The sequence below is a fragment of the Neopelma chrysocephalum genome, unplaced genomic scaffold (assembly GCF_003984885.1).
Source record: "Neopelma chrysocephalum unplaced genomic scaffold, ASM398488v2 Primary Assembly neopelma1_23, whole genome shotgun sequence".
Taxonomy (NCBI): Eukaryota; Metazoa; Chordata; class Aves; order Passeriformes; family Pipridae; genus Neopelma; species Neopelma chrysocephalum.
This window is the reverse complement of record NW_020897691.1, coordinates 5,229,084-5,251,681: the sequence shown is the minus strand read 5'-3', so window position 1 is coordinate 5,251,681 and position 22,598 is coordinate 5,229,084. Positions and strand designations below refer to the sequence as shown.

General features: G+C 38.7%; 1 long non-coding RNA gene across 1 annotated transcript; it reads right to left on the bottom strand.

The window, feature by feature from the left end:
* Positions 1-397: 397 nt before the first annotated feature.
* On the bottom strand, positions 398-22,598 carry LOC113968614. The gene is made up of 4 exons (XR_003534580.1): positions 22,543-22,598; positions 12,297-12,429; positions 6,501-6,605; positions 398-630 (listed from the first exon to the last, which is right to left on the bottom strand). It is a non-coding gene; the product is annotated as an uncharacterized LOC113968614 (long non-coding RNA).

The window sequence follows — 22,598 nt, the reverse complement described above, 5'->3', positions numbered from 1 at the left end:
ACTCTTGAGAGAAAAAAACACACCATAACTTTTCACAAAGTTGCAAATGGACCTGTAGAAAAGAAATGCTGAAAGCATTGTTTTTATTTCAAGCCTTAAGGAGAAGTTGACAGATAAGATAGAGATCATGTATATTGAACAATAAATACTTAAATACTCTTAAGAATACTAGTAAGAGCCAGTAAGATCTTCAAATGAAAATAGATTATTTTCTTAGGAAGAAACCTGTCTATTTCCCAGGCTTTCACTGATACTTAAGGTTTCTATCCATATCAGTATGAATACCATACTTTGAATGGTCATTGAGAACGTGTCCCTCCATTTGCCAACCTTATTTTATTATCAGAAGTAAAATATAGGTATAGTGATGTTTCTTACATACAGAAAAATAACACGTGTTCCAGTTCAGCAAAACTGCTGAGAACAAATACAGTTCTTCAGCCTATTTTATGGACCCCAACACAAAAGATGCCAAAGCTGGAAAATCTAATGTCTTGGAACATACTCAAATCATGCGAAGAAACAGATAGATACTGTAGGCTTCAGCCTTTGTATCAGTTTTCAACCAGTCTTCAGTCTTCATAAGTTTTCAGTTGTTATGTACTGGGTTCAAATACTAAAAAGGTGGATCTGAAAAGGAAGAAAACAGTTTATTAGATTGAAATCTTGCACACTGCCAGTTTAGAAACAAGTAGTACACAGAGGATTGGGCAAATTTTGAAATAATAATCGAAATCATGACAGAAATTATATTTTCTGTGAGGTGATGTAAATGTGATTGGCAGTCTCTGAGCATTATCCTGAAGAATCTGAAGAGAAAAATACTTAAACCCAGGACAAATAATTCCATGTTCTCTTACATGGAGTTATTCCCAAGACTGTATGCAAAATCACCTCTGCAGAGCTATTTGGCTCCACGTGTAGCAGCCATGACATTGACATCTGCCATATCCGCAAGTGCTTCTCCCGTGAAGAGAACAATTTTTAATGTTTTTTTTTTTACTTTCACAGATTTCTTGTCTCTTAACATTCATTATGACAGTTTTTGGTTGCCCAGATTGACACTACTGTCAGAGCACAAGTCAAAGTATTTACAGAGTACAAAATACAGAAAATCGTGGTATATATTGCAGCTGTAGCTGCTGTTTTGCCACAGTTCAAGTTCTCTCTGTGTTCAGGCATTAATGCTGTCTATGTTCAGAAACTACACCTTTCTGACTGCTCTGTGTTTCTTTGCAAGTTTAATACTCCTGATTAGTAATAGTGGAAAAGTTAATATTCCATTAGTAATGCTTATTCCCAGGTATTATGCAACAGTTTGATGATTTTTTTCAAGTTAGTAAAAATGTGTATATTTATAAATGTATGCATCTGTTCAGATAAATCAACCAACAGCTATGTGATATTGAAAACCGGAGACTAAGAGCAAGTCAATAGTGTTTTAGGAGGATCTAGGATATCAGAAGATACTGCATCTGACTGGTAGACCTTCTGTACCCCCCTGATGAGTCACCTCAGCCTTTGTTTTACCTGTTTCAGATCCCTGAAGGAACAGAAGATGGTACAACAGCCCCAGGGCCACCTGGAGTGCAGCTGTGAGGTCCCACAGCGACGCATAGCACATCTGCCAGAGCTCTGCTGCTCATTTTGCAGCCTGCTGGGTGTTAGCTCTTTCCGGTTAATGAGAATTGTGTTTTCCCTGGTGACTTCTGCACATCCTCTGTAGTATCTCTATGTGTCTCTGCTTGCCTCCCACTAGCTGACAAGCTTCTGTCCTTTGTGGCCAGCATTGCACAAAAAGGGCACGTGTAACAAGAAGTCTTGGCCTGGTCTTACAGCTTTGAGATGCGTGGGAATGCTTCTGCAGAAAGCTGTGGCAAGGCAAAAAATAAAACCCTCTGATCACAGAACAGTTGAGGCTGGAAGGCACCTCTGGAGACCATCTAGTCCAGCCTCCCTGCTCAAGCAGGGTTTACTAAAGCAGGTTGCCCAGAGCCATGTCCAGATTTTGGGACAGTTTTTAAAATAAAGAAATGAAGGCCAGAATAATCTCCAACATTTTTTTAAAGTTTTTTTTTTAAGTTTCGTTTTTATGGCTAAACCACTTCAAAATGTGGCAGGTTTTAGGGAGCCTATCCTCCTTCTATTCTTGGGGCCAGTCCAGAGAACCCCAGAAGTGCACCAGACCTTGTTCTGCAAGGGCACAGGGGTGTCACATAGATCAAATTCACATATTCTGGGTGGGTAAACTGTACTGACTCATAAAATGCACTTGAAAGTAGGATGGTTTAGTTTACGTTCTGTCCTAAAGATCTGTCATATTTAGAAAAATAAATCTTTATTCTTTTAAAATGAAAAGAATTAACCTTCTGTGCCACAAACTAATTTCAGCACAGCGTGGAGACTGACTGAAATACATTGATGCTTCTGAAAGTGTGGAGGACCCCTTGCAAAGAGTCAGCATGAAGTAACTGCATTGTGTGATTTTTCTGTTGTCAGGGTATGGCAAAAGAATCTTCAAGTGTTTCTGGAAGTTCAAGCAGTTTTTATATCACATTGGCATAAAAATATATGCTACTAAGCATCTGTATAAATGTACCTGCAAACAAAAAAAGTGTTTGTCAAAACCTGCATTCTATGAAAGAGATACTACATGGCTTAATTATGGACTGATTGTGTTTTAGGAAAAACACCTTTCCACCCTTTCTTGTCATGAGATGTTGCCATGCTCTACCAAAGACCAGCCCCTCCCTCCCTCCCTCCATTCTTTTCAGCATATTTCACATATATCCCTCCCATGCTTAGCTAATTTTGGGGGGTACGGGCTGTTTGGGGTGGTTTTGGCATCATACAATTGTAAAAATGTCCTATTTCAGCAATAATAAATGTCAGTCAATATGTTATTTAATTTTGAATCTTCCTTATAAGGGAAAGAACAATTTGCTTTCTGTGGAGAAGAAAGATGCTTTAAAGTCCAAATATTATAAGACTCCAAAGAATTAATCCAGAAGATAAACCAACAAATTCTTCTGAGGACATTATTGTTACTATAGAAACACGCCTACATCCAGAACTTCGTTGTGAAGTAAAAAAGGAGAATTTGCTTCATTAATCATTTTTACTCTCCTGTCACAACTTGGTTGATGGGGATGCTGGTAACAACCAGGCAGTGAGCCATGGAGGTAAAAGTATCCAGTAAAAATAGACTGAGCAAGTGGTTGTTCAGAGCTGGGGCAGAGGGGGCCTTTCCTTCAGCTACCAGGTTGTGTGTTACAGAACCTAACACCAAAACCTTAGTCATCTCCCACTAAAAGACACCTACAGCTTTGTAGTTATTGCTTCAAGATTAAAAATGTCAGCCTGCACCCCTTGCGAACCTGACATGGCACCCATGTCATCCCTTACTGGGAGCAAAGGCTGGCTTGCTGAGGTGACAGCTGGACAGCTGTGCTCTCTGGCAAGTACATTCACTTGGCTGGAGTTTGTTGGATTTAGAAGCCAGACAGGAACTAGGAGCACCCAAAAACATACTTTTTGAACTTCTCATTAGACTTTTTCTTGCTCTCTGTGAAGTAACACAGAAAATCTCATGTGAAGGCAGGAAAGAACCTTTAGGTACAGATCTTTGGGGCCAAGTTAGAAAGGAGGGGGCACTTGCAATATCCATTTCTAACCTGTAGATCTCCCAGCTTTTCAAGTAGCCAAGTCACATTTCAGAGACAGAAACAGACCAGCATGTGTTGTGGAAGAGATCTGCACTGCACTCCATCCAGCCTGGCTGTGCAGGAGGCCAGGGCTCCCCACGGACCTGCTCAGCCAAGGCACATCACCACCCTTGGCATCTCCTGCACCACGACAGACAGCATGCTGTTCCAGAGGGAGGGAAGCTGAGCTGCTGGCTCCTTCTTCCATGAAGAAGGTAAAATTTTGTAAAATTATGCAAAAGCTGACATGATTTCAACCATAGCTAAACTCTCTTGAAAGAATCTTCACAGAGTTTAATAAAGATTAAAGCGGTAGCCTGCTTGAGAAACTATTGTCATAACTAGAGAAGTTAATACAGAATACCTTCTCTACTGAGATATTTCAAGAACATAAATTTAAAAATGCATTTGGAAGGATGATTTAAGTTCTCCATGGATATTCAGTAGACTTTCTAAGGAGAACTGCCACAGAGAAAACCCATTAACTTTTTTATCAGACTCTCTAGGAATCTCCCATAAATTGATTAATATCCAAACCAGAAAGTGACTTTGCCTCTATTTCTTCTGGAAAGGAGCTTATTTCTAGCCTGCCCTGCCTCTTAGTCCTAAAATATCTTTAGCAACATACAGTCCTTTCTAAAAAAGATACTAAAAACTGGGTTTCTGCCAAAGTCATAATTAATAGTCAAGCACCAAGGCTCACATACTTGCCTCATTTTTTCTGTATTTAATAAATATATATTCTAATATGGATAATTTTAGGATAATTTTTATTGATGGCACAGAGGTAAAATGATTTTTATATTAATTAAAAAAAATAGAAACTGCTACCAAGTTATAAGATCTGAAATAATGAAGACTAAACCAGAAAAAAAAGAATACATTAATTTTCTTCGTGAGTGGTTTCTTGAAAATTACATTTCATGTAAACTTAAAACATGAGCTTTCTCAGTTGAGATTTTTTGTAGCTCTGGATTACAGAGATCATTAATACTGGTTTTTTTTCCTCTTTCCATGCAAATAGCTATGTACTGTAGTCAATACTCTTAGGCTCTTTGTGGACAAAATAAATAAACTACTTCTTAAAGTCTTTTGCAGTGATGAATTTGCTCCAGTCCCTGAACCACTTCACAGCAGTTCTTTATACTCATTTGATCAACATTCTTTAAAAAAATGGGAGTAGTGGAGCTGAATGCTGTATTGCTGTATAAGCCTCACCAGCCCACGAGTTCTTCTGCCTCCTGCACACTTTACCCCTAGACATCAGACCAGCCCATTTTGTGATACAATTACAGTAACAGCTCATAATCCCTGTGGAAGTGCAAGCACCCTTTCCCTCCACTGTAGCAGCCTGGAAAGGGTTAAAAGGAGCCCATTTCATCTTCTTCCCCAAATCAATTAGGCAGGACTGCACTACGAGGGAGCTCTCAAAGCAGTCCTGGAGAAGGGTGAAAAATGAGAAGGGTCCGTATGAGATCTACATGTAGGAAACAAACGTGAGAGAACCCTTTGCAGGCTCTCATGGGAAGGGTGAGGGACCTTATTTTAAGCAAAACTCCCCATGTGCCTCATACCAACCAAAAAGGAGGTCCAGAGTTTCCACTGAGTGGCATGGAGAGGGAAGAGTGAACTGATCATTGCTCTTGAAACTGCTGTTCTCTGGCAGCAGTATGCCTGCCAAAGCTCACATTAGGCTCTTTGTGGGGTAGTGAGGAAGTTCTTGATCCATGTAAATATTTTGGGATGCAGCTGTGGGGCTCACAGGAGCTGCAGGACTCTCCTGCATCTGCCAAACCTAACAGAGCTAAGGGCTGCAGCTTCCAGAGGTCCATCTGCTGCTGTGAAATTCCCACATGCTCTTGCTCTAATATCAGTCATGCTAATTTGTGGCCTCTTATTTGGAGCTAGGTGGTGGGATGATGGGTGTCTGTGTCCCAGGCACTCAGGGGAAGAGTGAGCTCTGAAGAGACCTTATTTGAAGCTTCTGCAGGTGTCTATGGGAAGAATGAAAGGCCTGTGCTTGTGCTGGGTAGCACAGCAGGTGAAGGCTTTTGGAGGAGATGCAGTGTGACCATAGGTGTGAGGTTTCAGCTCTGAGTCCCTCTTTAGGAGCAGTGTAATCAGCAGAACCGTGTTTCATGAAGCTCCCAGTTGCTGACAACTGGTGAGTACAGAATAACTGGTGTAGGTCCTGCAGCCTGCCCTCACGTACAACCTCTTCCTCTGGTTTGGTCTTGTAGTTCAAAACAACTCTCAAAACTTGGTAGTTGGCACACTGCAGTTGAGTGTGGGGGTAACTGTCTTTCCTTTTCCCTAGTTTGCCTGTTTAAAATGTACAAAATAAACTTTGCTTCTTGGGGTTTTGGATACACGCTGGTGAAAGGTTGGATATGAAAAGAAATGACTCACAGCAATTATCAGTTGAAACTAATACTTCGTTTTGAATCCCTGTTTCCTACACAATCTTACTATTGCAAGGTTCCTACATTAGTTGTAATCACAACTTTGAGGCATCAAATTTTAAATGAATCAGAACAAACAATTTCTCAAGCTGCCTTTTAAAGAAATATTACACTACTTGTTTTATACTTTTTTTTTTAATAAGGAGGTTTGGGTTTTTTTCTTTTTGTTGTTGTTGTGGGTTTTTTGTTTGTTTGTTTTTTTAATATCAATAAATGAAGTCTTGCTTTCACCAGGGAGACTGTGTTTTGTCAGAAAGCCAATTGTGCTTCTGGAAGTGTTAGGCTGTGAAATTTGCAGAAAGTGTTTGCATGGATGTCTGAGACCTAAACTCACCTGTAGTGTCATGGCTTATGCTGTGTAAAGCATTATGGTTTCCTTTGTTCTTCTTAATTTCATAAAGCTCTAATAATGGTCCAGGTTACAAAAAATTGCACAGATCTAGGAAAAAAGACATAATTGATTCATGTGATGAAGAAGCAAATTGTATCAAGCTAATTGACATCTTTCTTACTGCCCTACACTGTCCACCTAGTATTTTCTGAATATTGTACAAATTGATTTAAGTAAAGTATCTTCCCATGGGCTTGCTTGAAGAATGCCAACCATTTTATCATTTTATGTCAGTCATACCAGAAATCAAAAGGAGATATGTTTCCCAGTGAAGAACATGCCTATAAATTCACATAGACCAAGAGAAGACAATAGGCTGAAAACTGTGAGGGAACTGAAAAGGGAAGAAATAAGTTCTACCTGACTGTACCGTGTAAGACCCAGAGGTTCAGGACCCTCTTGTAGTGGTTATACCTCCCTTGCATAGCAGGAAGTAGTGGAGTGGAATTTTGAAATAATGTGAATAAAATAATTGGTCTCATAAGATTAGAGGGAGGCAACTGCATATACTGAGGCATCAAGGAATAAATATTCTTGCCTGAGTACATGTTTTGCTTCTGTTAAACTGTTTTGCGAGTCAGGCTTTTTTTTTTTTTAATAGCCTGACAGACCACAGGCAGCACATTTGTCTTTTGAAATTCAGACTAGGGGTGGCTAGGACTTCATGGCCTTATGTTGCACAGTCCAGAGACCCAGAATGTCGGCAGATGAGGGTTTGCATCTGTAGAGTACCTCAGTCAGTTCCTGCCCTTCTGGAGCAAAATGAAGACAAAGCCATCCTTGGAACTGATTCCATGGAGAAGAGGCTTTCTTTCTGCCTCCCCAGCCACCCACTTCCCCTGCCACACATTTAATGAGGTGCATACAAAACATTACTTATGAGAGGTGCACAACTCTATTAAGAAACTGTTGTCAGTATAAGTAAATTGGCATGCGCTCCCTCTCCTACCCAAAGAGGCAATAAGGATCTACAGAACAGGGTAAATAATCAAGATTTGTATTATGATTTGCCTTTGAGGTTTGTGTCAAATGCTTCAGCAATGGTTTTAGGCTTGATTTAATTCCCTAAATGTGTTAACAACTAACAACCATCGAGTTTGTTTTCTAATGCAACTCATTTAATGCACAATATAAAATACAGTAAGGATTGAATTACATGGGTATGCAATTATACTTGGAAAAATGTATTGCAATGAGCTTTTCAATTTATAGGCAGGAAATGAAGCTCTGTAATAATGTGACAACATAAAACCAGAGCAGTGAAATTGGAATCTAGTCCTTTCTTTTTCTAGGTCTACTATCAGGAAACACGACCTTGTCCCATTCTCCCTTCTATGTAGCTCAAAGAAGATTCCTGGTGAGAATCTAGCGAGAAACTGGTAATTTAGAGATTTAAGAAGAATGCATCATTGCCCAAAGCATGCAGGGGTATCTCGCTGTAGTGCTGGTGAGCAATAGGACAGTACTCTATGGTAGGTCAGCTCCCTCACTCAAACATAAGATCTTCTAGGATGTAAGCTCATATTTAATCACAGTAAAGCACCCCTCAGCACAGAACAATTTAAGAGAGTTTTGGAATCTGCCCTGTTCTGAGGTGAGATGCCATAAGATATACTTGTGAGAGGGGAAAGGACAAACTCACAACCCTCCCTGTCCCACACCAGACAAGACTTAAAATTTTAAGTCACAGAGGGTGAATGTGTTGAACCTCTTACGTTGCTTAATTATGAAAGTATGGTTTACAAAATACAGTTCAGATACCAAGATGACATGATAACACCAGTTTCATGTAATGCTTTTTAATAAAATATTTGATAGAAAGTAAGGCTAAAAGAAAACCAAATTGATAATTAATGAGTAAGGGATTCAGTCTTATCTTGGAGAAAGCACATTTAGTAGGAATTGTACCTACAGTATAATGTGTTCTTCATAATAGTGATATTCTCTGAAGAACAGTTTAATTTAAAGAATAAAATTAGCTCTATGTTTCCACAGAATACACTCTGGATTTCATGGATCGATATGAACACTTACTACCAAAGGGTATGATCTTCAGAGTAGAAAGAGCTGTCTGAATACTCTCACTAGGAATTGTGCTTCAGCTGAAGTAATTTTGGTTACTTTTGTGATCATCTAATTGCAGAGACTGTAAGACAGAGGGAACAAATTGAATGAGGTCTTTGCTGGTGAGGGTTGAGAGAGTCTGGAGCTTCAGTCTGAAAAGGGCTGCTGAAGGAAAGGCTGGGCTGGCAGAGGAGCTAGTCCCTGAAAAAGCCTGCTTCTGGGCTATAGCTGAGGATTTTATGCCAAAGTTCTGTTAGGCATATGAGAAGAAATACTGATAATGAATCTAGGATAGGGATTTCTCACGGAAAGTAGAGAAACTCTTGTTAATTACTAGCAAAACCACAACATCCAGCTCTTCATTTTAAAATAGCCCTAATTAAGGTACTTCTAGTGACCTCTTCCCTCAGAAGCTGATGGACTTAAGGCACTCTTCTAGCTCTATGGAAGATGTTTAATGTAATCACTGAATATTAATTGGCTTCTGTTACAGAATTGCAGAACTTAAACATTAATTGGATCAATGCTGATTCCTACTTTCAGTTACATAATTCTTAAATGAAGTTTCTTTGTACTTGTATAATTGTTTTCAGTAATTTGAGAATAGAGAGTATTTGCGGTCCAAGCAGTTGATTAAGTTGGAAAGGGAATCCACATATATAATGCATAACTGAGCTATAAAAGCTTTTGAATCAGTAATCTCTAGCAGGTACATCCTGTGTTATGCTGCTGTTAGTGTTATTTATGGTTTACCTGATTTAATAGGAGGAATATATTAACAATTTTTTAATGGTCTAACCAAGAAATATGAATGCTCTATTTTTTTCTCTTTGTGATCATAGAACCTATAACTAGTTGCTTATGCAATACAAATATTCATTGTGTTAACAAGAATTAGGATATGTATCTTTGTAATACAGAATACTGAATATTGAAGCGTACATGTTTCATGTGGAAAAACAGAAATTGCATAATCTGTGTTAGTAAAGAGGAACCTCACAGATGTTTCAGACTGTATTGTATATGAGACTAGACTGCTTACTAGTGACAACTTGCTTACTCCAAAGTCCTTGTTTCCTCTTTGCATGAGAGGATTTGATATTCATAGAGGAAAAGTGGGAGAATGATATATATCTTGCTAACATTGTCAGGTTATTGTTTGAGTTTTTACTCCTATCCGTAGTAAAAAGGAAGAATAACATAAAGCTGTTAATATTGCTTGCTTTGGCCGTGTGATCTGTGTGCTCAACATTGGCTGCAGGTGCTCTAGGTTTCTATTATCACTGTTGAGGGAACCCTTTTAGCCCATACTCATTCATTATTTCAAAGTGTCTATTTGGGCAAGCCGCACTTGATCTTTAGTTTGGTTGGAAAATAGATGTTGCTGTGTCTTACAAGCTGCAGTATAAAGTCAGTGAGATCTCTGCACTAGTTAATGCTAATCTGATGGAACTGCAAAATTAAGAGATCTGTCTTGCAGAGCTATGAAAGCTCTAAAAGAAAGCTCAACAAAGGGAACCTCTTTGCGGTCTTCTTGTATTTTCCTATGCACACTGGTTTCTCAGATTGTCCTCTCTTCCTATGCTTCAAGAAAAGCAGGAGGTGAAATTGCCAATCTTGATGTTGATTTAATAGTGCCTTTTTTTTCCTTGCTTTTGAAGACAGATAACCTACAGACAAGTATTCTGAAAAACCCTGTGAAGCCTGTTGAATGCATTGGAGATGAATTGTCTTCTCAATGATCTCAGAGCATATGCCTGACTTCAAATCCCAGTAATCCTATCTATCTGGCACTCAGAATGTTTATGCAACTCCCAGCCAGCCTGGGACTCCAGATAGCATTGAAAGCGTGGTGATTGAGTATTGAGCTCTTCCCTACATCCCTTTCTGAATGATGAACTGCAGTAGGTGACTACTGCTGAACATAGTAGTACATCTTCTAAAGTAGTCCTAAATAGGCAGTGGTAGATATACTCACAAAAAGCAGCTGAAACACCTTGGGAAAAGGTGTATTAGGTATCTATAAATACATTATTTCTGAAAAATTCCAATGAATACCTCCTCTTGTAACTGATCAAACTTTTCCAAAAACTAAAGACTTAAACCTAAATATTAACAATTGCATAACCACAGTACCTGCCCAAATTCTTTTCCATATTTGTAGATCTTCTATTTCATATGAAGAGTAGATAAACACTTTAATACTAGAAAACAGTAGTTTAACAGGGCTTTTAAATTAAAATTAACAATTGAGGTTCTAAGACTAGGTAAAACAAAGTTCTGGCTTTGTTTTTTTGGTTTTTGTTTTTTTTAATCACAGGATCAATTAGGTTGGAAAAGACCTCTGAGGTTGTCCAGTCCAGGCTATGACAGAACACGACCTTGTCAGCTGGACCATGGCACTTAGTGCCACATCCAGTCTTTCCTTAAACACTTCCAGGGATGGTGACTCCACCATCTCCCTGGGCAGCCCATTCCAAAGTCTAATCACCTCTTCTGTGAAGAATTTCTTTCTAATATCTAACCTAAATCTCCCCTGGTGCAGCTTAAGACTATTGCTAGTTGCCTGGGAAAAGAGGCTGACACTTCCACCTGGCTACAACCTCCTTTCAGGTAGTTGTAGAGAGTGATGAGGTCTCCCCTGAGCCTCCTTTTCTCCAGACTAAACAATGCCAGCTCCCTCAGCTGCTCCTCATAGGACATGTGCTCCAGACCCTTCACCAGCTCTGTTGCCCTTCTTTGGAAATGCTCCAGCACCTCAATATCCTTCCTGAATTGAGGGGCCCAGAACTGGACACACTTAATTTGTTAAGCTAATACGCTTCAAAAATCAAAATCTGAATGCAATCTTTCTACCTACAGAGTAATAGTTGAGTTTCCAGTTCAGGACAGAGTAGTGAAAAGTTATGTGGTTTTGTTAGGAAAAAAATTCTCTATAGGTTGCATTTTCTACATTAGAACAATTTTTCCACTTAACATCTCTGACATTTATTGATATCTATAAATGACAACTATAAAAAGCTTACTTGGAGAAAGACGATATTCTGGACTGCTTGAATGGTCAACCAAACGTTTTCAGAGGTGTTATTGCATCATTCATCTGAACGGGATTCTGGTGTTAAAGCCAATCAGTGGCAGCCTTTTCAATTTCCTCACAACTGATCAAAGCAGGCAAGAGGAGAGAAATGCTGTTAGATTTTTTTATAAGATCTTGATAATGCCTCCTTTAGCCTAGACATGGTATTTTGGTAAGTATTGCAAAGTCTGATCTGCTTTCCCTTCTATTCAAATGCATTTTCTCCCTGTTAATGAAGAGCATGCATGTGTCAATGTCAGCCTTGATGTACTAGCAAGCAAAACAATTCTTAGAATTCAAGTAGCTCAAGACTCTTCAATACCAAAATTCTTTTGTGTTGATGGATAAATAGAGAAGTGTGGTGGGCTGGCTCTGGCTGGATGCCAGGTGCCTGCCAAAGCTGCTCTATCACTCCCCTCCTCAGCTGGGCAGGGGGAGAAAAAACATAATAAAAGACTTGTGTCTTGAGATAAGGACAGGGAGGGATCATTCACCAATTACTCTAATGGGCAAGACAGACTTGATTTGGGGAAATTAGTTTAATCCTACATCAGAGTAGGATCATGAGAAAATAAAAACTAAATCTTAAAACACCTTACCCTCACCACTGCCTTATTCCTAGGCTTAACTTTGCTCCTGATTTTCTCTACCTCCTTCCTCATGAGCAGCACAGAGGGACAGAGAATAGAGGCTGTGGAAGAGTTCATCATGTGTTTTCTCTGCTGCACCTTCCTAGGGAGGAGGAAACAAATGAACAGATTTTATTATACAGCAAGAAGTGCTAGTAATTGGGTGTGGCAAAGTGTGGCAGCAGCAGAACCTTCTGCATGGAGCTTTGCGCTAAAATCACCTGTTCAAAGCCTTGTTTTTGCACCACCTGGAGGCTGCAGGCTGCTCTGAAATGAATCTCTCCAAACTCTGAGAAATGTCATTTTTCACTTATGTCTATTGAGATAGCCTAGTGTCTCGATGCTATTTAGCACCAAAACTCATTCCACCAGGATTGTCTTTTGATGCCTGTGTCCACTGTCACTACAAATAATGCCTTACATAAACTCAGCATAACGTTGCCAATACTATTACGGCAAGAAAGTCCTAAATTAAGCTCGTCTTCTTTTTCCCTCCTGTTCTTCCTGACAGCAAACTCTTGTGCTATTGTTGGAATGTCAAACTATTCTTACCTCCAAGTCTTTGATATTAGGTGAGCTCACCTGTGTAGACTGTTACTTATGGATTTTTGGGTTTGTAACCTCCAGTAAAAAGATCATGTTTGAAGCTTGACTATCATTTATTGGGTGTCACAGGTTAAATGCCAGAACTAGGAATCGGGCTTTCATTTACATGTCAAACACAAACTTTTGGTGATATTAATTAAATCTCTATCTTATGCTGTACCGTCATAATGAAAAAGATAAAGATGAAGCTACCTACAGCACAGAGAAATGTTTAGATAGAAATGATTCCCAGCTAGAAACTATCACAGAAGTACCAGTGACACGCAGGTTACTGCCAATTTCTACCAGCTTCTGCCACAAAACATCCAGTGTCACACCTCAGGGATCTCTTACTGTTTATCTTTAAATGGGATAGAAATTTAGGAATCACTTTAGCTCAACTTAAAATACATATTGCAAACAACTCTTTTGCACTTTTAACCAGGCACTTGATTCCCAACGTATATTGCCTGCCAGTCTAGAACTAAGCAACCAACATGAAGGAAGATAATTGCACTTCACCATCAAGGAGCTGTCATTGGAATGGCTTTATGACTTTGAGTGTGAGAAGATGTTATCTTGCTGCAGATAAGGTAAGACTGTTAATTCATGTTGATAATGTTTATAATTGCCTAGAAATTAATTAAACACAGTTTAAACATCTGGTTTCTGGAGAAAAAGGAAACTTCTCTTGTATTACTTTTCAACTACCATTTTCCTCTCAAACTATATTTAGAAAAGGAAAATCTAACACAAGTGCTTATGCATAAATGACTCAAATTCTGAACTGAGCTCATTACATTTGCATCTAATCATGGTCCATAAAGTTGGAGTGGTAGAGGGAAGAGGGGAGAGAAGGCAAGTGTTTGCAGAAGCTTCTCTACAGCTTGACAACTAGAGCAGAAGCTGCAAACCAGCCAGAACTAAAAGCTGCACAATGAATGACCTAGGTCTGCAAAGTTTCATCTCTTCTCAGGAGACGAGCAGAGCTGAAAGTTACCAACTCTCCTTTGAAGCACCAGAACGCTCTGGCCTCTTACTCGGTCCTTCTCCAGGTTCTTGGCTTGCTGCTGGAAAGAACAGCCTCTACACAAAAGCTTAGTCACCTGCCCACAACTCTGCAGCACTTGTCAGTCTCATTTTAAATGATGGTAGCTCAGCATTCCTACTAAATGTTGTTATGGTGACCGTGGAAATCTAATACTGAGCACTACATCTGTCTGCTTATCTACTGCTAATGATCCTGCTGTGTACAACTTCAAAAGGAAGGGAACCAATGGGTTGTTTTCCTCCTGGATGATCAAAGAGGACAGAGACTACAAAACAGTCCTTCTATTAAAAAATTAATGCTTAAGTTTGATCCCAGGTAAAGGAAGACAGGGACAATAAGTCTCTTGGTACATCTTTACAGGTAGATCCTTTATTTATTTAGGGCCTGGCCATGTTCCTGCAGAAGACGGTAAAAATTCCCTATGTCAGCAGCCTCCAGTGGGACCCACAGCTGGTACAGCAGCTTGGAGAATGACCAGATCAATACCATGGTCTGGAGATAAGTGTGTGTGTGTATGCAGACACATATACTTTATTGGGAAGGCACTAACAGAGGTTAAGAACATGTATATGCTGGCACTGGACAGTTCCATATTCCAGAATTGCACAGTTCACTCTCAGGGATATTTTCCTATTCCTCCCTTCAGATCTTGGTGCCTTTTGCTGAACACTGGCAATGATTGAGTCTATGTGGGTAAATAACTTAAAACCAAATAAAATTAACAGATGCTTAGGAAAGGTGAAGTAATGAAGTGGGGAGCAGTGAAACATTTTAACCTCAAGTTAAAAATATAATTGTTATGTTTAGTGCAGGTGAACAGCATAATTGGATGTTACCTTTTTATCCTCAGTAAAAAATTGGTCATAGCCATATGAAACGTTTTATTTCCCACCTTTATATATGTACATGTACTTTCTGTAAATCAGTTTAGTTGGTCTCTCACTGTATATTTGCTTGTCCTGTTGGTCTGTGTCAAGCAATACCACAACCCAGGTGGCACTAGATGCAAACCCCCGCAGTCAGGTAGACCCCAAGGTGATGAGAGGGTGCTCTGCAGCCATTCTGCCTATTGTAGAACAAGATAATAGAGGGCAGGCTGAACTGTAGAAGAAAATGACATGCTGATAACTGTTACCACTGGTGGACAAGTATATCCCTTCTTGTCTGATGCTCAGCAATTTCGATTCCATATTAATCTGAGTTCTCAAAGACGTTCAGGCTTTTTCTCCTCACAAAATTTCCTTTCCTGCTTCTGAGTAGTGGGAGGAGATTCTGTGTTTTTTTCTTGGTACCGTCTACTTTTCTGTTGTGATTGGCTGCTTCTGTTTTGTCATTTTGATGACTACTTCTCGCATGTGCCTGCCAGAGTTCAAGAAGTGTTTGGACAATGCTCTCAGACACATCGTGTGATTCTTGGGGCTGTCCTGTGCAAGGCCAGGAGTTGGACTTGGATGATTCTTGTGGGTCCCTTCCAACTGAAGATATTCTGTGATTATATGGGTTGAAATGGGAGCCATGGAAGCAGGCAAGCAGTGCTTCTCCTAACACTCCCTTGCATTGCAGGCTGCAATCTCTTTTGTGCTTCATTTGTATCTTTACAAAATGTCAGCAAAAAATCTTTTCAAAAGTTAGTGCTACAAACCAAATTTCTGAAAGGCATGACAGATAATAATCTCTGCAGCTCTGAGCTGGCTCATAGGCAACAGAGCTGATGAACACTCATGGGTAAGGCATGAGTATCCAGAGTAACTAAAATTTATCAGATGAAATAGTGACTCTGGAAGGGAGTGGAAAAAGCATTCATTTTTAACCAGAGAATGGACATTCAGAAAAGGGAAAACAAGTCATTACACCAGTTCCAGGATTTATTTCTTTTCAATCTTGTTTGACAACTAAAATGTAATAAAATGGAAAAGCAAGGAGGCTGCAAATAATGAGGTACCTATTGCCTAATGCAATACAAAACATTAAATGGAATAACAGCAGCAACTGCAACAACACTTCTCTAGAAATCTGATATGTTTTTACTGGTGTGATTTTGGCCTGACACATGAAATAGCTGCTGCCAGTGAGCAATGGAGATTGATGTCACCACTGTGGAGAAGAGATGGACAAGACGGAATCCATGACTTGATGTGTGTCTTGATGTGTGTCTAGCTACTCACATAATGCTGGAGGCTCCAGCAAACCCGCCTAAGAGAAGCACTTTGTTGTTTTGGTAAGGATAGTTATCAACATAGTTTTGTTTAGTATTGAACCTGTATGTTTTCTGCTGAGATGTAAGCCCCTCCTCCTGTCCCAGGCAAACAGGAAAATTCATGTATTGTCTCTTTCTCATAAAAAATGGCTGTAAGGGATTCATATGAGTCTTCGCCCTACTCCCAGATTTAAAACTGCAGCACAGTGAGACCGTAAAGATGGCATCTTATTGCCATACCCAGTCTATTTTTAATCTGATCTGCTTACTTAAGGAAAAGCGATGTTAGCCTGTGCAGTCCTATTGCCTCATGAGAATAAAATAGGTGAGAAAGTGAAAACAATTCCCCCTTTTTTTCCATTATAAAGCAGTGTCTCCTAAATGGTGAAACTTTGTTCATGCTGCTGATGCACAAGCCTGAAAAATAGTTTCCATCCCTAGGCTGCCTCATGGGGAGTGAGTGTGGGTTTTTTCATAAACCTTTGAATATGATCTGGTGGTGTGCTGTCATGATAGATACAGATTCCCTTAATACCATGAAGATTTTCTCTCTGGAGTATAAATGCACTCTGGAAGAACTGTGAAGCAGCATATTTTCTTTGCACATATTCTTGTTTCTGTTGTTTTCTGTTTTGCAAGGTCTACTTACTAATTGTACAATGGTCTAATAAAGTAATTACTCGGATTTACCAACTGGCAAATTGTTAAATAAGCACAAATATTTTTCATCAGCTTAATTTAAAGGTCTTGCTTCAATCAATGGAAACTTTTCATCAGTTACTTTGTAGAATTTTTGGGTTTACTTGTTCTACTATCATAAAATATCTCAATACTAAAATAATATAAGCACATTCTGCAAAGCTACTAATCACAGAAGAAAGAGAAATATTTAATCTTCAGTGAGAGATATACCAGAGCCAATGTAGCTTGCTAGTCCATGTATTACTACAAGGTCAGAAAAACTGCTGTTTGTAACTTCCATGTTTGCTGTGTATCTCTAAAAAGTTGTGAGCAGAGATGCATATTTTGTTCAGTTTTTTTTATTTGGCTGCTAAGATTAGGCTTAAAAAAATGGCTTCTGTACACTACAATATCTCTGCTTTTGTATAATATTCAGGCGTATTATACCAAGTAAGTCAGAGAACATCCACATCTATTGGAGGAGATAGGGAAGGGAGCTCTTACTCAGCTTTGCAAGGACAAGGTACTATTTATGGACTAATGCAGTCAAAGTGAACCTGAGGCATGTAGAACAGCATGACCACCTCAGTTACTGCATGGTGTGGGTGGGCTTTTGTCTTGAATGGTATCACAGTAACTGATGATGCAGCAGGTGTGAGGAGAAGCCATAAAAAAAGGCCCTTTTAGATATGACGACAAAAGGAATAAATAAAATTTCTGTCCATAATTGGTGTCAAAAGGCAGGTTAAAATCTGTTGTGATGAGGATTTGTCTTGTTTTAGTAGAGAAATATATTTAAGGTTACAAGACATTAATTTTAGTAGCAGTTGAGGGCTAAAACTCTTGATATATATGTGTATGAGTACTGGAGGATTGCAAAACCCTATCTGCAGCTCAGTGTTCAGGCAGTAACATTGGCTATGTTTTATAGGGGCTATTTTATTTCCTTTCCAATGCTTACAAAAATGCATTGAAAGCAATATAAAAATCCCATGTGTGATACAAAGGGTAAAAATTACCTCTTCATTTCACAGTAAAGCATAAAAAGTTGCTGTTTATCAACTTCTTAATGTGTGAAAACTGCAGGGGAAAAAAAATTAATTATTCTAATTTTTTCCTTTTTTTAAGCTATTTGATGCAACTAAAGTTGATATTTCTGGCAGGCATTAAAAAAATCCTATTAGGGACTTCTGCAATATCTTAGTTTTCTCTCTCTAATACAAATTCTAACCAAAGAATATCAAGGCTAGCATTTTTACTTATCTCTATAGCCAAATACTCAATTAAAAAACTCACAGTAGACTGAAGAATGTCTCTCCCCCAGTCTTTCTCACAGGTCTTCAGTCTCACATAGCACTGTCATTTCCTGAAGTGCCATGGAGTTCTATATCCTAGGACAACTTTTTGTAATTTTTGTCTCTGGATTAGTATTTCAAGGACAATATCTGTATTTCGAGATAGTCAAGGTGAGTGTCCCTTCTTTAATGAAGATACCTAAGCATTATGTGATCTCTTCCTTACCTACATGCATGGTTTTAGTTTGCCTTCCACATACTGCCTCATATTCATCATGTTGCTAACATGGCTCACATTCCTCTAATTTTACTTGAATAGGAATTTTGCATGAGCCAGCAAAGGAAAACCTACATATAAGGAAAACCTTTAGCTCAAAACCAATAAAGGTAGCCTAGAAAAAGGAATATAAAAACGTACATTAGAAGAAACATTACCAAGAAAGGAACACAAGGATCTACTAATTTTCGAGATGTTTTTACATGCTTAACTTAAGCAAAAATAGAAGTTAAGACACTTGCAATAAAATTTTCTTGCAGCCACATTTCTTTTGAAAATATGATAAAGTGACCAATCACAGAAATCATGCCACTCTTCAGAGCCTACCTGTGAATTCAGAGGCTAGATGCTGGAAGCAACTCCATTAAGATGGTGAAGTTTCACCAGCTTGAAATAGATTAATTGAGCTTGGTGAATAACTCTGCCTTAAATTTTAATGACTTGAAACTAGTTTGCTGGAGCACTTCTTGCTTCTGTTGAGAAATGCAGCTGCTCATATCTACATACAAAAAGCCTATTTCCATCTAGACAACCAGTTGAAAAGAATATTTTAACTACCTGGGACATTTGCTCTACATGTTTGAGTAAATAATCTAAACAGCATTTCCAAGCCAGAAGGTTGAGATCTGTTTTATAGGCTGTTGTGTCTGAGAACTATAACGCGATTTACGTGACAATAAAGTAAACGTAGTTATGTGCCAGAGATGCATGATTTGAAGCAATAATGATGACATTAATCTTGATCTTTGTGATATTTTGATAGGCATGATTATACACACATGCTTTTCCACTTTCTCCATGTCTTTATGAGCTGTAATTGCTTATAAAGACTATGAGGCACTGGTGAAAGTGATGTGGTGTGTCTGTATCAACTACTGTAAGTGAAAGTCTACTTTTAGACCATCAAGTGATGCTAGTATACTTTCAGCTACCAAAAAAAAAAAAATTGCTAGAGGATGCTAGTGTATGTGGCTTTTACAAAACTAAGCTTTTCTATCTAGCTTTCCAATCAGCATGCACAGCAAAATCAAGTCTGATGCACTGAATTACACAGGGAGAAGCCATACTATTTAACGTATTGTTCAGTGCACTAAGCAGCTCTAGCGTAAATGGGCTGGGGGGAAGTCTGGACAGTTCAGGAATACAGCTTTTGCAAGGTCATCTTCTCCTGACTCAACCTTTAAGAATATGATTTAAAAGCTTTCTGACTTTCCTCAGCAAATGCCCTTTGGCAGGATTAAACTGCACTGCTGCCAATCCAGCTCAATACCAAGCATGTTAATGAGGTGTCTTGGCCTTTTTATTAATTCTACAAGGAGGGTAGTCCATTCAGCAGTGACTGAGAAGGTTTAATCAAATAATCTCATTGTTCCAAATTTATCACCACAATAAAATAATCTACTAAAGAAATACAAGATGAAAAAACTCATTTTTCAATGCTATATCACTTTATATTAAGAAGCAGTGCAGCCTTGGGGCTCACAGTAGTGCCAACATCTGCCCATATGTGAGTAAACAGCGTATAGGGGTGTCGCTGTTTACAGAAGGGACCTACATAGCACCTCTGCAAATTGTCTGCCCATGATTCTCACTGTTACTCTCACTAAAAATTTATACTGTTAACAGATTTAATTTTTTTTAATGAAGTATTTTGATTTCAAAAAACATCTGGAAAAAAATGTAGTAAGATACAGTCTTTATCCATGACATGATGAAATCCACCCATTGTAGGTGACAAAAAGTTGGAAAGAGGACACCTTTTTGTATATTGTGGGGGGAAGTGAGGTCTGAGTTGCTGCAACAGAATAGTTATAGTAGCTTCCAAAATTATTTCCAGAAGATCTGGAAAAATAAGTATGGTTAATTTACAAATAGGGTTTAAAATGCATACATGGAAGTAAGTGGCTATGCTCCACACTTTGGAACCATATGGCAAAAATGTAATGCCTTTTTGATCTTCTATGCTCACAGATCAAAAATTCAGCTGTGGGTTTTTTAATGTTTCAGACACATGAGCAGCTTCAAACAGCTGCCATTAATTTTATACAATAAAGATTGCCTGTCAAATCAGTTTCCAAGTGTTCCTTTCTCTTCAGAAATCTCTCCTGCTGAGAAATCTGCACAGTCTAAGGCTAGTGTCACACTTTCTGCATCAAACACCTTAGAAACTAGAAAAAACCCCCAGTATGTTTATCTGAAGAGTGAGAATTATCAGTCTTTTCTTGGAGCTAGCACAATATCCAGATAAGCAACTTAAAACTTAATATGAATATTGTGCGCAAATTCACTAAAGCAACTGCCTACCCTGAGCACAAATTCATTAAGAGTTTTCTTTCCAGTTCTTTCTAGAGTTCTTCATTCCCTATTCTCTCCCCTATGTCTTTTTGGCTATTGCTTTTTTTTTTAATTCCTTCCCCCACAGCCTAGCCAGTGTAGACAGCTGTTCCCATGACTTTATCCTCTTCCTTATTCCCTGGCTGTTTGGCTCACTTCTCAGATAAACCTGTGGTACAAGGACAAACTAGGAGTCATACACAGTATCTAGCCTTTCCTTAACCTCAGTTTTGCAGCCCATTATTTCTAGTACAAATAACTTGAAGTGACAGAACATGAAGGGATACCAAGGCTGTATAGCACAGCGATTGACTTTGAAATTCAAGCCTCTGTTTCTCAAAATATGGGCTATTGAAGAGGTCTGCTGTTCTGTATTCTCTGTCATTGACACCTCCTACAGTCCTTTTGGGGTCTCTTGCTGGAAGAAGGAAATGTTACTATTTTTCTGCTCTTTGCATTTCAGTTTTTGATTTGAACTGAAAAGAGAGGCACTGGCAGGGCTTGTATGCCACCAAGATATGATGAGATGTCCTAAATTTTTTTTCCGCACTTTTCATCTAACAACGGATAGCAAAACAAAAAATAGGTCTATTTTCTATTCCAAATAAAAGGGACTTCTATTTTCCACAGTCTCTGTCAAAGAAAGAAAGTGAACAGTTTATATTCAACCACTTCAAAGTAGCAGATTAAAATCAGCTTTCTTTAAAGCAGTACACCTCCCAGGAACTGGGACACTGACTCTGTACGTCCCTTCCTGACTGCAACAGACAGCTACATCGTAATTTCCAGAGTTTTCCTGTTGCTTTCAGCAAGGTGTCATGACAAAAATTCTGATGCTTTTTTGGTTCTGCTATGCATTGCAGAGGTCTCAGAAGAATGCGAGAGCTCATGTGAAAAATGTGCTGCAACTTATCTCAAATTCATCTGACTGCTCTCTCAAGCAGTGTTGGTTTCTCTACTTGAGAGAGCAAGTGTGCTTCTATTGAAAGCAGTCAGGCTGATATTTGCCTATTATTCAGTCTTCCACTTGGCCATTCTCTGCCTGCTGTATCACTTTTTCTTGGTTCTTTGGGTTTATCGAAACCAATTAAAGTTGGTATGAAGTATTTTAAAACATGAATGCAAGCAAATATTATCTAGGATGGACTACAAAGTTTCTAGCTACATATTTTTTTTGTTGTTGATGCAAAATATTTTGTGTGTGAAATGGGTTACATTCAAAGTTGCACTCCTATTTAATCTAAACAGCATACTACAATTAGTCCTACTGATTGAGCTGGAGGTACTCAGCATATGCAGTAGCATTACATTCATGTGGTTGTCAAATTTGACCACAGCCAGGGAAACTGAACAGTTTTGCTATACAAGCATTTCCATGTACTACATAGCACTTTTATCATGTATAGTGTATTTCTGTCCAACACCCAGAAACTCTTGGGGCAGGAATATCTAATTAATGGCTCGGGCTTATACCTTCAGTGCTAAACATAAAAGTACTAGAGAAGCAGGAATATACATCAACTACAGAATTTTCAGTTAGAAGACTACTTGCTTAAATCCCTCCTTGCTTAAGGAGGGAGTTGAGTTTTCTTCTGAAGACTCACTTCCTAGGGGTGATTTTTATGAACTGGAGAAGAAGGAACACATCAGCTTCATGTTGTAGTTTATGCAGTGGTGATTATTTTGTTGCCCAATGAAATATCACTGCTATCCTATTCTAATATGTCACTGTATCCTTTAAATCTAAAACTCTTATCTTGGGGTAGGGGTTGGGAAAAATAAAAAAATGCACTTACCTTTCTCATGAAGTGAGTCGTATTTTGATAAATGTAAACTTCCATCCCAGAGAAAC